Source organism: Bison bison, unplaced genomic scaffold (genome assembly GCF_000754665.1).
Source record: "Bison bison bison isolate TAMUID 2011002044 unplaced genomic scaffold, Bison_UMD1.0 scf7180017864506, whole genome shotgun sequence".
Lineage (NCBI taxonomy): Eukaryota > Metazoa > Chordata > Mammalia > Artiodactyla > Bovidae > Bison > Bison bison.
Window position 1 is genome coordinate 149,631 of NW_011495063.1, and position 15,235 is coordinate 164,865.

Sequence of the window (15,235 nt, forward strand, 5' to 3'; positions counted from 1 at the left end):
GTTTTGATACACCGATAACCTCTGATGATACTTCTTGGGTCTCTTTCTTTTGAAGTCATCACGCTGTGCTGTGCGTGGAATCATCAGCTTTCTTCCAAACCCATATCCCAGAGATAGAAAGATGCAAATATTCTTTCTGCTTTTATCTCTTGTGCCTATGGGAGAGTGGTTTGGTTTGAAGGGGAGTTTGAAGGTGAGTACACACTGAGACCACACCCATGCTGTTGTTATAGCCCCAGGATCATGCAAGATCAACATGCTGTAGCCTTGGTTTCCCAGAACCTGAGCCCAGGATAATAACAGGTCATACAAAGTACTTAGCACATGGTGAGTATTCCATAAGAGATTTTAGGATGAATGAATTTAGGCTTTAGTATTTCACACTTCTGCATTCTCCTCATTAAGAAACTCATGGCTTTCCTGGATGTGGAGTTCAAGTTGAATGACAGACTTATTGTTAGCCATCCAGTTGCTTTCTTGAGCTCTTTATATGACTTTTTGAAAAGGTGACTGTAGTGAAGGTATTCACTGCAGAGGATCAGTTATTAATATACTACTGTCAGTACTTTATATTAATTTTTCTACTTACATTAATTACTGTGAATGGTTGCTCTGATATGACAAAGAGATAGAGATACAAGGGCAGATATGAGTAGCTAAAAGAAGAGATGGAAAGTGAGACAGAAAGGCCTTATTTTGTATTCTTGATCACATACTTATTATATGCCTAACTGTGGGAAAATATCCAACCACTATATTAGTTATCCAACATGTAAAATAGGCATAATATTTTCTCTGTAGAAGAGCTGAGAGTAATAAAAGCAAATCATGGAAAGTTCTTATAATAAAGTTAACAGAAAATTTCTTTGGCTGTCTAGGGACTGGACAATATGGATACCTAATGGGAGAGTGCTTTGCTTTGATAGTATAGAACAAACAAAGGAACATTCTATCTTATATTCATTATTTACACATCCTATGTTACTGAGATGCACTTTGACCACTAATGTAGATCAGGAACAGACAGAGAACTGGAGCTATCTGCTTGAAAAGTCTTAGTTTTTATATTACACATCATTGTGTTATAAGACAATAAATATCCACTTCAATTCTTCGTTTCTTCCATAAAATTCCCAGAGGAAAATGGCAGCAGGAAATCACTCCTCAGTGACTGAGTTCATCCTTGCTGGGCTAACAGAGCATCCAGGACTCCAGCTGCCCCTTTTCCTCCTCTTCCTAGGAATCTATGTAGTCACAGTGGTGGGAAACCTGGTCATGATCACACTGACTGGGCTCAGTTCTCGCCTGCACACCCCCAGGTACTATCTCCTCAGCAGCTTGTCCTTCATTGACCTCTGTCAGTCCACTGTCATTACCCCAAATGCTGGTGAGCTTTGTGACAGAGAGGAATGCTATCTCCTACCCAGCATGTGTGACTCAACTCTTCTTCTTCCTTGTTTTTGTTATATCAGAATGTCATATGTTGGCTGTAATGGCATATGATCGCTATGTTGCCATCTGTAACCCCTTGCTTTACAATGTCACCATGTCTTATCAGCTCTGTTCTTGCATGGTAGTTGGGGTTTATATCATGGGCTTGACTGGTGCCACAGCTCACACAGACTGCATGCTAAGAGTGCTTTTCTGCAAGGCTGATGTGATCAACCATTACCTCTGTGATCTTTTTCCTCTACTGGAGCTCTCCTGTTCCAGTATTTACATCAATGAGGTGGTTGTTTTGTGTTTCAGTGCGTTTAATATCTTCATCCCAATCCTGACCATCCTCAGCTCCTACATCTTCATCATCTCCAGCATCCTCCAAATCCACTCCAAGGAGGGCAGGCCCAAAGCCTTCAGCACATGCAGTTCCCACATCTCAGCTGTTGCTATTTTCTATGGATCTGCAGCATTCATGTACCTGCAGCCTTCATCAGTCAGCTCCATGGATCATGGGAAAGTGTCCTCTGTGTTTTACACCATTATTGTGCCCATGCTGAATCCCCTGATCTACAGCCTGAGGAATAAAGATGTCAAAATTGCCTTCAATAAAATCCTTGAAAAAAAAAGTTTACTGTGAAAATGAATATTTTGCCTTGGCAAAAATTTATAATTTCTTGAGAAAGTTTGGTAAGGAAACAGTCCAGACACAGGAATGTATGTCCACAAATAATGAGATCATTGCTTCTATTAATACTTGATTATGTGGGATGAAAGTGGCAGGGAGAGGACTGGACTTATAGTGGTATGATATGGAGAGCAGCGCTGTTTGAGGATGTGCCAGGGTCGACATGTCCATGAAGTTGTGTATTGGATCTAAACATTAAACAATATCCAAAGACCTTCATGTGTCTTATTTCATGTATGGAACATGGAATTCTTTTAGTCAAGACTTATTTATCTTTTAAAATTATTGTTTTAAGATTAATTTTTTAATTTTTTGGCTGCACTGTGTGACTTGCAAGATCTTAGTTCCCCCAATGAAGAACTAAACCTGGGTCTACTTCAGTGAAACTGCTGACTCCTAAACACTGGACTGCCAGGGAAATCCCAATATTTACTTATCTTAATTCAAGGAATAAATCCATTTTATCTGTATCCTTTGACCTTCTCAATATCTTGTGTCCCTGGTGCTATTTACTAATAAGACAAATATCTCCAAAATATGGTCTCTAAAGTAAACAATGTTTAACCATTTGCAATATATAAAATTCAATCTTTAATTCTTAGTTTGTACACATAAATGTATTAGGAGGTACAAGAGCATATGATGGGTGATAAGACATAATTCTTATGTCATGGGACACACATATGTTCCACACTATTGTAAAAGAGATTGACAGTAATAAACAGCCCTGAAGAATTATGTGTATTTTTTTATTTTATTTTATTTTTATTATTATTATTTTTTACTTGGCAATATTGTATTGGTTTTGCCATACATCAACATGCATCCACCACGGGTATACACGTGTTCCTCATCTTGAACCCCCCTCCCACCTCCCTCCCCATACCATCCCTCTGGGTCATCCCAGTGCACCAGCCCCAAGCTTCCTGTATCCTGCATCGAACCTGCACTGGCGACTCATTTCTTATATGATATTATACATGTTTTAATGCCATTCTCCCAAATCATCCCCCTCTCCCTCTCCCACAGAGTCCAAAAGACTGTTCTATACATCTGTGTCTCTTTTGCTGTCTTGCATACAGGGTTGTCATAACCATTTTTCTAAATTGCATATATAATACACACTGAGGAAACCAGAAGTGAAAGAGACGTGTACCCCAATGTTCATCACAGTGCTGTTTATAATAGCCAGGACATGGAAGCAACCTAGATGTCCATCAGCAGATGAATGGATAAGAATTATGTGTATTTTGACTTATATCTTTATGCAGGATTCCTTACTCCACTGTTCTGAGATAATTCTACCATCTCCATTTCCCTGACAATCCTGTAACCATTTTCTCTTGTCTCTAAAAAAATCTTATTTTTTTGCCATTCATATTATAGAATCTTAGATTTAGAAGTGACATTCTTTTATTATTACAACCATATAGATAGTTCACTCACAAAGTTTAAAATTGAAAAAATATTTTCTGATTAATCACCAAAATTTGGAAAACTCAGCAGTAGCCACAGGACTCTAAAAGGTCAGTTTTCATTCCAATCCCAAAGAAAGGCAATGCCAAAAAATGCTCAAACTACTGCACAATTGCACTCATCTCACACGCTAGTAAAGTAATACTCAAAATTCTTCAAGCCAGGCTTCAGCAATACATAAATTGTGAACTTCCAGATATTCAATCTGGTTTTAGAAAAGGGAGAGGAACCAGAGATCAAATTGCCAACATCTGCTGGACTGTGGGAAAAGCAAGAGAGTTCCAGAAAAACATCTATTTCTGCTATATTGACTATGCCAAAGCCTTTGACTGTGTGGATCACAATAAACTGTGGAAAATTCTGAAAGAGATGGGAATACCAGACCACCTGACCTGCCTCTTGAGAAATTTGTATGCAGGTCAGGAAGCAACAGCGAGAACTGGACATGGAACAACAGACTGGTTCCAAATAGGAAAAGGAGTACGTCAAAGCTGTATATTGTCACCCTGCTTATTTAACTTATATGCAGAGTACATCATGAGAAATGCTGGACTGGAAGAAACACAAGCTGGAATCAAGATTGCCAGAAGAAATATCAATCACCTCAGATATGCAGATGACACCACCCTTATGGCAGAAAGTGAAGAGGAACTAAAAAGCCTCTTGATGAAAGTGAAAGTAGAGAGTGAAAATGTTGGCTTAAAGCTCAACATTCAGAAAACTAAGATCATGGCATCTGATCCCATCACTTCATGGGAAGTAGATGGGCAAACAGTGGAAGCAGTGATAGACTTTATTATTGGGGGCTCCAAAATCACTGCAGATAGTGATTACAGCCATGAAATTAAAAGATGCTTACTCCTTGGAGGGCTTCCCTTGTGGCTCAGCTGGTAAAGAATCCGCCTGCAATGTGGGAGACCTGGGTTCAATCCCTGGGTTGGGAAGACCCTTTGGAGAAGGGAAAGGCTACTCACTCCAGTATTCTAGCCTGGAGAATTCCATGGACTGTAAAGTTCATGGGGTCTCAAAGAGTCGGACATAACTGAGCGACTTTCACTTATTACTCCTTGGAAGGAAAGCTATGACCAACCTAGATAACATATTAAAAAACAGAGACATTACTTTGCCAACAAAGGTCCGTCTAGTCAAGGCTATGGTTTTTCCAGTGATCATGTATGGATGTGTGAGTTGGAATGTGAAGAAAGCTGAGTGCCGAAGAATTGATGCTTTTTAATTATGGTGTTGGAGAAGACTTTTGAGAGTCCCTTGGACTGCAAGGAGATCCAACCAGTCCATTCTAAAGGAGATTAGTCCTTGGTGTTCTTTGGAAGGACTGATGCTGAAGCTCAAACTCAATACTTTGGCCACCTCATGCGAAGAATTGGAAAAGACTGTGATGCTGGGAGGGATTGGGGGCAGGAGGAAAAGGGGACAACAGAGGATGAAATTGCTGGATGGCATCACTGACTCGATAGACATGAGTTTGAGTGAACTCGGGGAGTTGGTGATGGACAGGGAGGCCTGACGTGGGGTCGCAAAGAGTCGGACACGACTGAGCGATTGAACTGAACTGATGATCAGCTTGGAACAATCTCATACAGAGTTTGTCTTTCATTAATTCTCATATAAATATATATTAATTTCTAAAAAATATACAGTTCCTCATGTACAATTAGAATTTTCAAGATGTCACAGGAGTGGATATCAGAAAATTACTTATATTCTGTTTTTGTCACAATTAGGTGTGACTGTGCATCACACACACAGAAGTACACACATACCGTGGTCTGTAAGTCTGAATGTGAATCAGGATAGGTTCAGTGGCTTACTGGGGACATAAGCTACTTTTCAATTGTGACTCTGCTACAACATCTAGCTTCCACCCACTTTTTGGTCTCAGAGAGTAGTTCCAGATTCATCCTTCATCTCTACCTCTCAGCCATCAGAACTAAAGATAGGGAAGGAGAGAGAATGTCGCCTAACTTGAAGACAACTGCCTGGATGTGACAGACATCACCTCCTCCTATTTCCCTTTTTGCGACCCAGTCATATGGTCCAAGGTGGCAATAAGTGGGGCTAAGAAAAACCGTGGTATCTATATAGCCACCTACCCAACTATGAATCAGGGCATTTATTATTGAGGAAGAAAGGGAGAATTGGGAATAACTAACACTGTCTTCCACTCTTTTCAGTATTTGAATTTAGCCCTAAACAGCTATGTATTGTTCTCTCTAGAGTTAATATTTGAATTTGGCTTTGTATCCAAAAGAATAATAATGTGAAATGTGATTAAAATTATATGCATAACATGTAAAATATATTAATATTTCGTAACTATTAGTGTTTTCCAGAAAGCTATTTGTCCCACTGAGTGGGATATTTTCTGCAACATCTCAACAATGTGGTTTATTCCTGTCACTTCATTCTTGCTGCTTTTTGGTCCTGACATAGCTTCTTGATTCCATTCTCCCTTTCCAGTTTTGCACACCTTTCAGTTATAAACACCTGTGAAGAACAAATGCAAGTTTTTAATTCTCCATTCATTTCTGACCACTCCACACTATTATCAAACACATTTCTGGTTCATCATACATACTATATAATGATGTCTTTTATAGTACTCCTTATCATTAAAGAATGCTTGTGGATATTCTATCAAAGTTATCAGAAGGTTGAGAACACTTGCTTTGTGTTACATTGTACCATATTTATTGTCCTTAGATCTGATAATTATTGATGAGCAACAGTTTTCTATGTGTTTATGGATTATTCTATTCTAGGTTTTACTCTTTTTTTGTAGCAATTTGCCAAAAAAAAAAAAAAACCTTAAAAATCAGATTAAAATCTGATACCCAACAATAACTTAAAGCCTTTTAAAATTTGATTAGCCAATATACAGAAACAGCCTAAGGCATGTGGGATATATACACAATGGAATATTATTGAGCCATGAGAAAGAAATCAATCCTGTCATTTAAATGACCCAGAGTTATTAGGTTAAGTGAAATAAGTTAAACAGAGAAAGAAAAATACTGTATAATATCAGTTATATGTGAATCTGACAAATATGAACTCATAGAAACTGAAAATAGAATGGTTTCTACCAGATGGTCAAGTAGGGCATAAGGAGATGCAAGTCAAAGAGTACACATTTCCAGTTGTAAAATAAATAGCTCTGGGGATCTAATATACAGAATAATGACTGAGGTTAATAATATTGTATTAGATGTTTCTTTTTTTTTAATTCAATTCTTTTTTTTTTTTTTTTTTTTTTACCGCACGCCATGTGGATCTTAGTTCCCTAACTAGGGATTGAACCTGAGACCCCTGAAGTGGAAGTGCAGAGTCTTAACCACTGGACTGCCAGGGAAGTCTATTTCATATGTTTCTTAAAAAGTAAATCTTAAATGTTTTTACCATAAAAAGGAAATGGTAACTGTGTGACATGATGGAGGTGTTAGCTAAAGCCATAGTGGAAACCAATTTGCAATATTAAACTGTATTAAATCAATTGTATATAGTGAGTAAACTCCGGGAGTTGGTGATGGACAGGGAGGCCTGGCATGCTGCTATTCATGGAATCGCAGAGTCGGACGTGACTGAGTAACTGAACTGAACTGAACTGAAGCTTGTACAATGTTATATGTCAATTATATCTCAAAGCTGAAAAAAGTAAATTTTATTAACAAATTTCATAGTATTTTTTCCTCAAAATGATATAACATTTAAAAACATTAAATACAATATTTATTTCCTAGCAAATACAATTCAGAATTTATATAGAATTAAAATAATCTCAATAACACGTGTATCTCTGTATTGTTTCTCAACATACTTCTTATAATATTAGAGGAAATTAGGTCATTATTTTTCCTTGATAGATTTGTTAGGACTCGATTATGGCACTAATCTAACAGATGCTTTCATTCAGTCCACAAGTTAAAATATTAAAAATATATTTTTTTTATGGGTGTATCATGACAGCTAAATACAGTTAGCAGAGGAAATGAAAACAGAAGCTTTTAAAGCTCACATGTGAACATTGTTCTCTGATTATCTATTATTCTCATTGTGGAAAATCACATTAGAAAACTCTTTTAATGTATGTCTTTGTAATTTCCTGAAATGTTGAACTTTCAATTGATTTGACATGAAATTCACTGGAGCTGTGAAAAATCTATCACATCCTTGCTTGCAATGTATAATCTAACAAGAGCAATGAACCACATCCATGGGACCATATTAATCACTTGAGATCCAATGGAGAAAAGGGAGCACTTCTAATTGTTTATTTTCCCAATAGTTGATACTTGTGGGATGTTTCCAAAGGGAAGTAAGAATCATTAATTGTTCCACATGAGATTCTTGGCATCAACACCTAGAGTATAAAATCACCGTTAATATCAACCATCTTTGCTAAGGATCATCAGCTTCAACAGAGGTCAGGACCAGTGATTCAAAATCAAAAACAGAGACTTTTAGACTATGACCCTCAGCACCAAGAAATCCTGCAAGGTTAGTACTCAGAACTATCCACCACCACCATCAGAATAATTTTTACCTTCAGAGTTTGAGGGAGACACACTTACCTTTGAAGTTTTGGGGAGGAGGTGGTGGTGGTAGTGGTTAGTCACTAAGTCGTGTCCAACTCTTTGTGACCCATGGGCTGCAGCATGCCAGATTCCTCTGTCCATGGGATTTCCTAGGCGAGAATACTGGAGTGGGTTGCCATTTCCTTATCCAGGGGATCTTCCCCACGCAGGGACTGAAACTGAGTCTCCTGCATTGCAGGTCGATTCTTTATCAACTGAGCCACCAGAGAAAGTGTGGGGAGGAGGATTTATCCCAGTCCTGAATTTAAAAATTTTAGGTCTTCTACAACAGCAACCCCTGTCCCCCATCCCCCAGGTTCACTGACAGATGTGGGTAGTTATTTTTCTGTCTCTATCTGTCTTCAGTCTAAATGTCACACTCCCTGAGCAATAAAGTTTCCCTTATCATACCTGTCTCCACTGGATAAAATTATGGCCAACATTTCTTTATTTAGTCACTTCAGCTCCGGCATTGTGAGAGCCTTGTTCACTTGTGTGGTATGGTGGTGGTTTAGTCACTTAGTCATGTCTGACTCTTGTGACCTCATGGACTGTAGCTTGCCAGACTCCTCTGTCCATGGGATTCTCCAGGCAAGAATACTGGAGTGGGTTGCCACTTCCTTCTCCAGGGAGTCTATGTTAACTCCTCACTAAACTTCTTTCAATAATTTTATTAAAATATCATATTTATTGATAATTTCTGTATGTGAGGCATGATCCCAAACACTACCTAGTACAGAAGAATAACCATAAAAAACAATAATTAATACAGATTTAGGTATGCATTATATGTAACATGTCGTTGTTGTCTAGTCGCTCAGTTGTGTCCGACTCTTTGTAATTCCGTGGACTGTAGCCTGCCAGGCTCTTCTGTCCTTGGGATTTCCCAGGCAAGAATACTGAAGTGGGTTGGCATTTCCATCTCCTGGGAGTCTTCCCAACCAGAAATTGAACCCGTGTTCCAGCACTGGCAGGCAAAATTTTTACCAGATAAAAAATGTATTTCTGGACACATAGAAAATGGTCTTATTAACTGGAGCTTCCATTATTTAAGTCCTTAATTGAAGTGTATTGACTATTAGTTCACAAGATAAAGGGGATAGAGAGAAAAAATCTAAAGGAATCTGATGAGTCAAGAATGACAGTGCACCAAGCTTTTTTGTGAAATAATTAAATCATGTGACAGCTATTGGGACATTAAAAAAAAGCTTATTGTGAAATGACATACATCTGTAAATAACAAAGAAATTGACTTGACTTTATTTAGAGACCATGGAAAATATTGTTAATTGATAAATAACATTAATAATTTAGAAAGCTAATAGCAAATAAAATAATTAAAATTTCCATTTTTATCATATGTGCTAATGTATGTAGAAAGGAGCAATAATTTTAAATTCTGGTCATGATTTAGAAATGAAAATATTGGTCAAATGAAAGATATAACAGAGACAAACTCAATAGGTGGAAAAAACATTAATATTTCTTACAAAGATCCAGTGACTGCACTAAGCTCCCTGTGGGAATCATTTAACTTAATTTTCACATGAAATGCATATTGGTTTTTTAGAGTGTTGGAGAGTACATGTAATTAACACAATATCACATGGGGAGTGAAACTTCTGTTAATTAATTATAGAAAGTTTACACCATTATTACTTAAATCTTTTGCAAATTTTTATGACTATGAATAACATACACATCTAGAATATGGGAGGAAAGAAAAGGTCCTCAGAAATAAAAATAACAATGTTCATTCTGACTGATTTTAAAAATGCATAAATGGGTGTTTTCTCTTAAAAAGTGAGGAAGTCTTTGAATTCTAAGTATTGTGAAGTTTATATGTCCATCTCTGGTTCAACCAGAATCATAATTTGTCTCCAAGAAGCAGGAGAGACTCAAGAGATTTCTGCTTTATGTATGTTGTCTGATGAGTGATCAAATAATGATCTCCACCATTATATCTACTACTGTGGGCAGGAATCCCTTAGAAGAAATGGAGTAGTCATCATAGTCAACAAAAGAGTCTGAAATGCAGTACTTGGATGCATAGCAAAAACAAAAGGATGATCTCTGTTCATTTCCCAGGCAAACCACTCAGTATCACGGTAATCCAAAGTCTATGTTCTGACCAGTAATGCTGAGGAAGCTGAACGATTCTATGAAGACCTACAAGACCTTCTAGAACTAACACCCCCCAAAAATGTTCTTTTCATTATAGGGGACTGGAATGCAAAAGTAGGAAGTCAAGAAACACCTGGAGTAGCAGGCAAATTTGGCCTTGGAGTACAGAATGAAGCAGGGCAAAGACTAATAGAGTTTTGCCAAGAGCATGCACTGGTCATACCAAACACCCTCTTCCAGCAGCACAAGAGAAGACTCTACACATGGACATCACCAGATGGTCAACACATAAATCAGATTGATTATATTCTTTGCAACCAAAGATGGAGAAACTCTATACAGTCAGCAAAAACAAGACCGGGAGCTAACTGTGGCTCAGATCATGAACTCCTCATTGCCAAATTCAGACTTAAATTGAAAAAAGTGGAGAAAACTACTAGACCATTCAGTTCAGTTGCTCAGTCATGTCCAACTCTTTGTGACCCCATGAATCGCAGCACGCCAGGCCTCCCTGTCCATCACCAACTCCTGGAGTTCACCCAAACTCATGTGCATCAAGTCGGTGATGCCATTCAACCATCTCATCCTCTGTCGTCCCCTTCTCCTCCTGCCCCCAATCCCTCCCAGCATCAGAGTCTTTTCCAATGAGTCAACTCTTCACATGATGTGGCCAAAGTACTGGAGTTTCAGCTTTAGGATCAGTCCTTCCAATGAACACCCAGAAATGGTCGCCTTTAGGATGGACTGGTTGGATCTCCTTGCAGTTCAAGGGACTCTCAGGAGTCTTCTCCAACACCACAGTTCAAAAGCATCAATTCTTTGGCACTCAGCTTTCTTCACAGTCCAACTCTCACATCCATATATGAGCACTGGAAAAACCATAGCCTTGACTAGATGGACTTTTGTTGGCAAAGTAATATCTCTGATTTTTAATATGCTGTCTAGGTTGCTAATAACTTCCGTTCCAAATATGACCTAAATCAAATCCCTTATGATTATACAGTAGAAGTGAGAAATAGATTTAATGGACTAGATCTGATAGACAGAGTGCCAAATGAACTATGGACAGAGGTTTGTGACATTGTACAGGAGACAGGGATCAAGACATTCCCAAGAAGAAGAAATGCAAAAAGGCAAAGTGGCTGCCTGAGGAGGACTTTAAAATAGCTGTGAAAAGAAGAGAAGTGAAAAGCAAAGGAGAAAAGGAAAGATATAAGCATCTGAATGCAGAGTTCGAAAGAATAGCAAGAAGAGATGAGAAAGCTTTCCTCAGTAATTAATGCAAAGAAATAGAGGAAAACAATAGAATGGGAAAGACTAGAGATCTCTTCAAGAAAATTGGAGATACCAAGGGAATGTTTCATCCAAAGATGGGCTCAATAAAGGACAGAAGTTGTATGGACCTAACAGAAGCAGAAGATATTAAGAAGAGGTGGCAAGAATACATAGAAGAACTGTAAAAAGAAAACCTTCATGACCCAGATAATCATGATGGTGTGATCACTCAATGCCAGACATCCTGGAATATGAAGTCAAGTGGGCCATAGGAAGCATCACTACAAAGAAAGCTAATGGAGTTGATGGAATTACAGTTGAGCTATTTCAAATCCTAAAAGATGATTCTGTGAAAGTGCTGCACTCAGTATGTCAGTGAATTTGGAAAACTCAGCAGTGGCCACAGGACTGGAAAAGGTCAGTTTTCATTCCATCCAAAGAAAGGCAATGCCAAAGAATGCTCAAACTATTGCACAATTGCACTCATCTCACACTCTAGTACAGTAATGCTCAAAATTCTCCAAGCCAGGCTCCAGCAATAAGTGAACCATGAACTTCCAGATGTTCAAGTTGGTGTTAGAAAAGACAGAGGAGCCAGAGATCAAATTGCCAACATTTGTTGGAGCACCCCAAAAGCAAGAGAGTTCCAGAAAAACATTTATTTCTGTTTTATAGACCATGCCAAAGCCTTTGACTGTGTGGATCACAATAAACTTGGATAATTCTGAAAGAGATGGTAATACCAGACCACCTGACCTTCCTCTTGAGAAACTTATATGCAGGTCAGGAAGCAACAGTTAGAACTGGACATGGAACAACAGACTGGTTCCAAATAGGAAAAGGAGTACGTCAAGGCTGTATATTGTTACCCCGCTTATTTATCTTATATGCAGTGTACATCATGAGAAACGCTGGGCTGGAGGAAGCACAAGCTGGAATCAAGATTGCCAGGAGAAATCTCAATAACCTCAGACATGCAGATGAAACCACCCTTCTGGCAGAAAGTGAGGAAGAACTAAAGAGCCTCTTGATGATAGTGAAAGAGGAAAGTGAAAAAGTTGTCTTAAAGCTCAACATTCAGAAAACTAAGATCACGGCATCTGGTCCCATCACTTCATGGCAAATAGATGGGGAAACAATGGAAACAGTGGCTGACTTTATTTTTTCTGGGCTCCAAAATCACTGCAGATGGTGACTGCAGCCATGAAATTAAAAGAAGCTTACTCCTTGGAAGGAAAGTTATGACAAACCTAGATAGCTTATTAAAAAACAGAGATATTACTTTGTCCACAAAGGTCCATCTAGTCAAGGCTATGGTTTTTCCAGTAGTCATATATGGATGTGAGAGTTGGACTACAAAGAAAGCTGAGCACTAAAGAGCTGATGCTTTTGAACTGTGTTTTTGGAGAAGACTCTTGAGATTCCCTGGACGGCAAGGAGATCTAACCAGTCCATCCTAAAAAAGATTAGTCCTTCATGTTCATTGGAAGTTCTGATGTTGAAGATGAAACTCCAATACTTTGACCACCTGATGCGAAAAGCTGACTCGTTGGAAAAGACCCTGATGCTGGGAAAGATTGAGGGCAGGAGGAGAAGGGAAAACTAAAGGATGAGATGGTTGTATGACATCACTGACTCAATAGATATGAGTTTGGGTGAACTCCGGGAGTTGGTGATGGACAGGGAGGCCTGCCGTGCTGTGGTTCATGGGGTCACGAAGAGTTGGACATGACTGAGCAACTGAACTGAAGTGAACTTAACAGAATCTGTCCCTCCCCCTCATAACATACACTCACATGACCATGTCTGCTCACACATGTACACTCATTTTCTCATTTTAAACTCAAAACCTTGGAGAGGATAATGGACCCTGGAAATCACTCCTAAGTGACTGATTTCCTCCTTGCTGGGTTCACAGAACAGTCACAACCCCAGTTGACTCTTTTCCTTTTTCTTCTTAGGAATCTATGGGTCATAGTGGTGGGGAACCTGGGCATGATCACATTCTTTGGGCTCAGTTCTCACCTGCACACCCCCATATACTATTTCTTCATCAATTTGTCTTTATTGATCTCTCTCATTCCACTATCATTACCCCCAAAATGCTGATGAACCTTGTGATAGAGAAGAATATCATCTTTTACCCTGAATGCGTGGCTCAGCTCTATTTCTTCCTGGTTTTTGCTTTTGCAGAGTGTCATGTGTTGGCTGTAATGGCATATGACTGCTATGGTGCCATCTGCAAACCCTTGCTTTAGAATGTCACATTGTCTTATCACTTCTGTTTCTGCCTTATAATGGGAGTTTATATTTAAGAATAATTGAATCCACAATCCACACAGGATTTTTGTTGAGACTTCTTTTCTGCAAGAACCATGTGTTTAACCATTATTTCTGTGATCTCTTCCTACTCTTGGAGCTCTCCTGTTCCAGCGTCTATGTCAGTGAATTATCGGTTACATTCTTCAGTTTATTTAACATCTTGACTCCTGCCTTAGCTATTCTTGCCTCATATATCTTCATACTCTCCAGCATCCTGCACATTTGTTCCACTGAGGGCAGGACCAAAGCCTTCAGCACCTGCAGTTCCCACATCTCAGCTGTTGCTGTCTTCTATGTATCTGTAGCATCCATATACCTGCAGCCATCATCTGTGAGCTCCATGGACCATGGAGCTGTGTTTTATTCCATCATTGTTCCCATGCTAAACCCTCTGATCTATAGTCTGCAAAATAGGGATATCAAATTTGCCCTGAAAAAAACAGACAGTAGAAAGTGTAGATGAGTAGAAACAACATAATGATAACATATCAGTTACTTGGTTTTCCTAAGATATGTTATGTATTATGATTATTTTTTATGAAAAATCAATCATACTTGCCTATATAACACACTTCCAAGATTTTATCCAGGGCATTTCTTGAACCTATATTGCAATATTTATATATAAAATCATAAGCTGTGATTATGAATAAAGTTAAAAAGCTCCTGAAGATAAAGGAGTCTTAGTTTTTTATTTTTAATGATAATCCATACAGGAAGAAGATGAAGATTTTGAAGTTAATCATAGTAATCTATATAGTTAATTTTATGAATGATAAAACACAAAGTCCAGCATTTAAATGGATAACTTTATTTGATATTCACAGTATTATATAAGCAAGTGATCATATTATTTTTGTTAGGAGGAGGATGAAATTGAATGGCATTTAGTTTGAGTAAATACCATGGTCCCAAACATGATCTACACATCAAGTAAACTCAGTTCCCTATAAGACTGAGTTTCTTTCCTCCAGATCTCTTCCATGCTTTTTCCTCTTTATTTCTTCTGATATCATTAAAATAATAAAAAACATTCAAACTTGACTTCATCAAAGCAAAAGATTCATTACAGTCTCAGAGACCTGGGGCTTCCCAGGTGACACTAGTGGTAAAGAATCTGCCTTTAAATGCAGGAGACACAAGAGATGCAGGTTCAATCCCTGGGTTGGAAAGATCCCCTGGAGTAGGTAATGGTAACCCACTCCAGTATTCTTGCTTGGAAAATTCCATGGAGAGAGGAGCCTGACAGGATACAGTCATGGGTCCCCAAAGAGCTGGACATGACTGAGCAACTGAGCACATGTTAGAGACCTAATTGTTA

The 15,235-nt window shown here is 38.5% G+C and overlaps 2 pseudogenes; both read left to right on the top strand.

The window, feature by feature from the left end:
- The first annotated feature begins 1,143 nt into the window (after nucleotides 1-1,143).
- LOC104980640 lies at nucleotides 1,144-2,077 on the top strand (annotated as a pseudogene).
- Nucleotides 2,078-13,440: 11,363 nt separating this feature from the next.
- On the top strand, nucleotides 13,441-14,377 carry LOC104980721 (annotated as a pseudogene).
- Nucleotides 14,378-15,235: the final 858 nt, after the last annotated feature.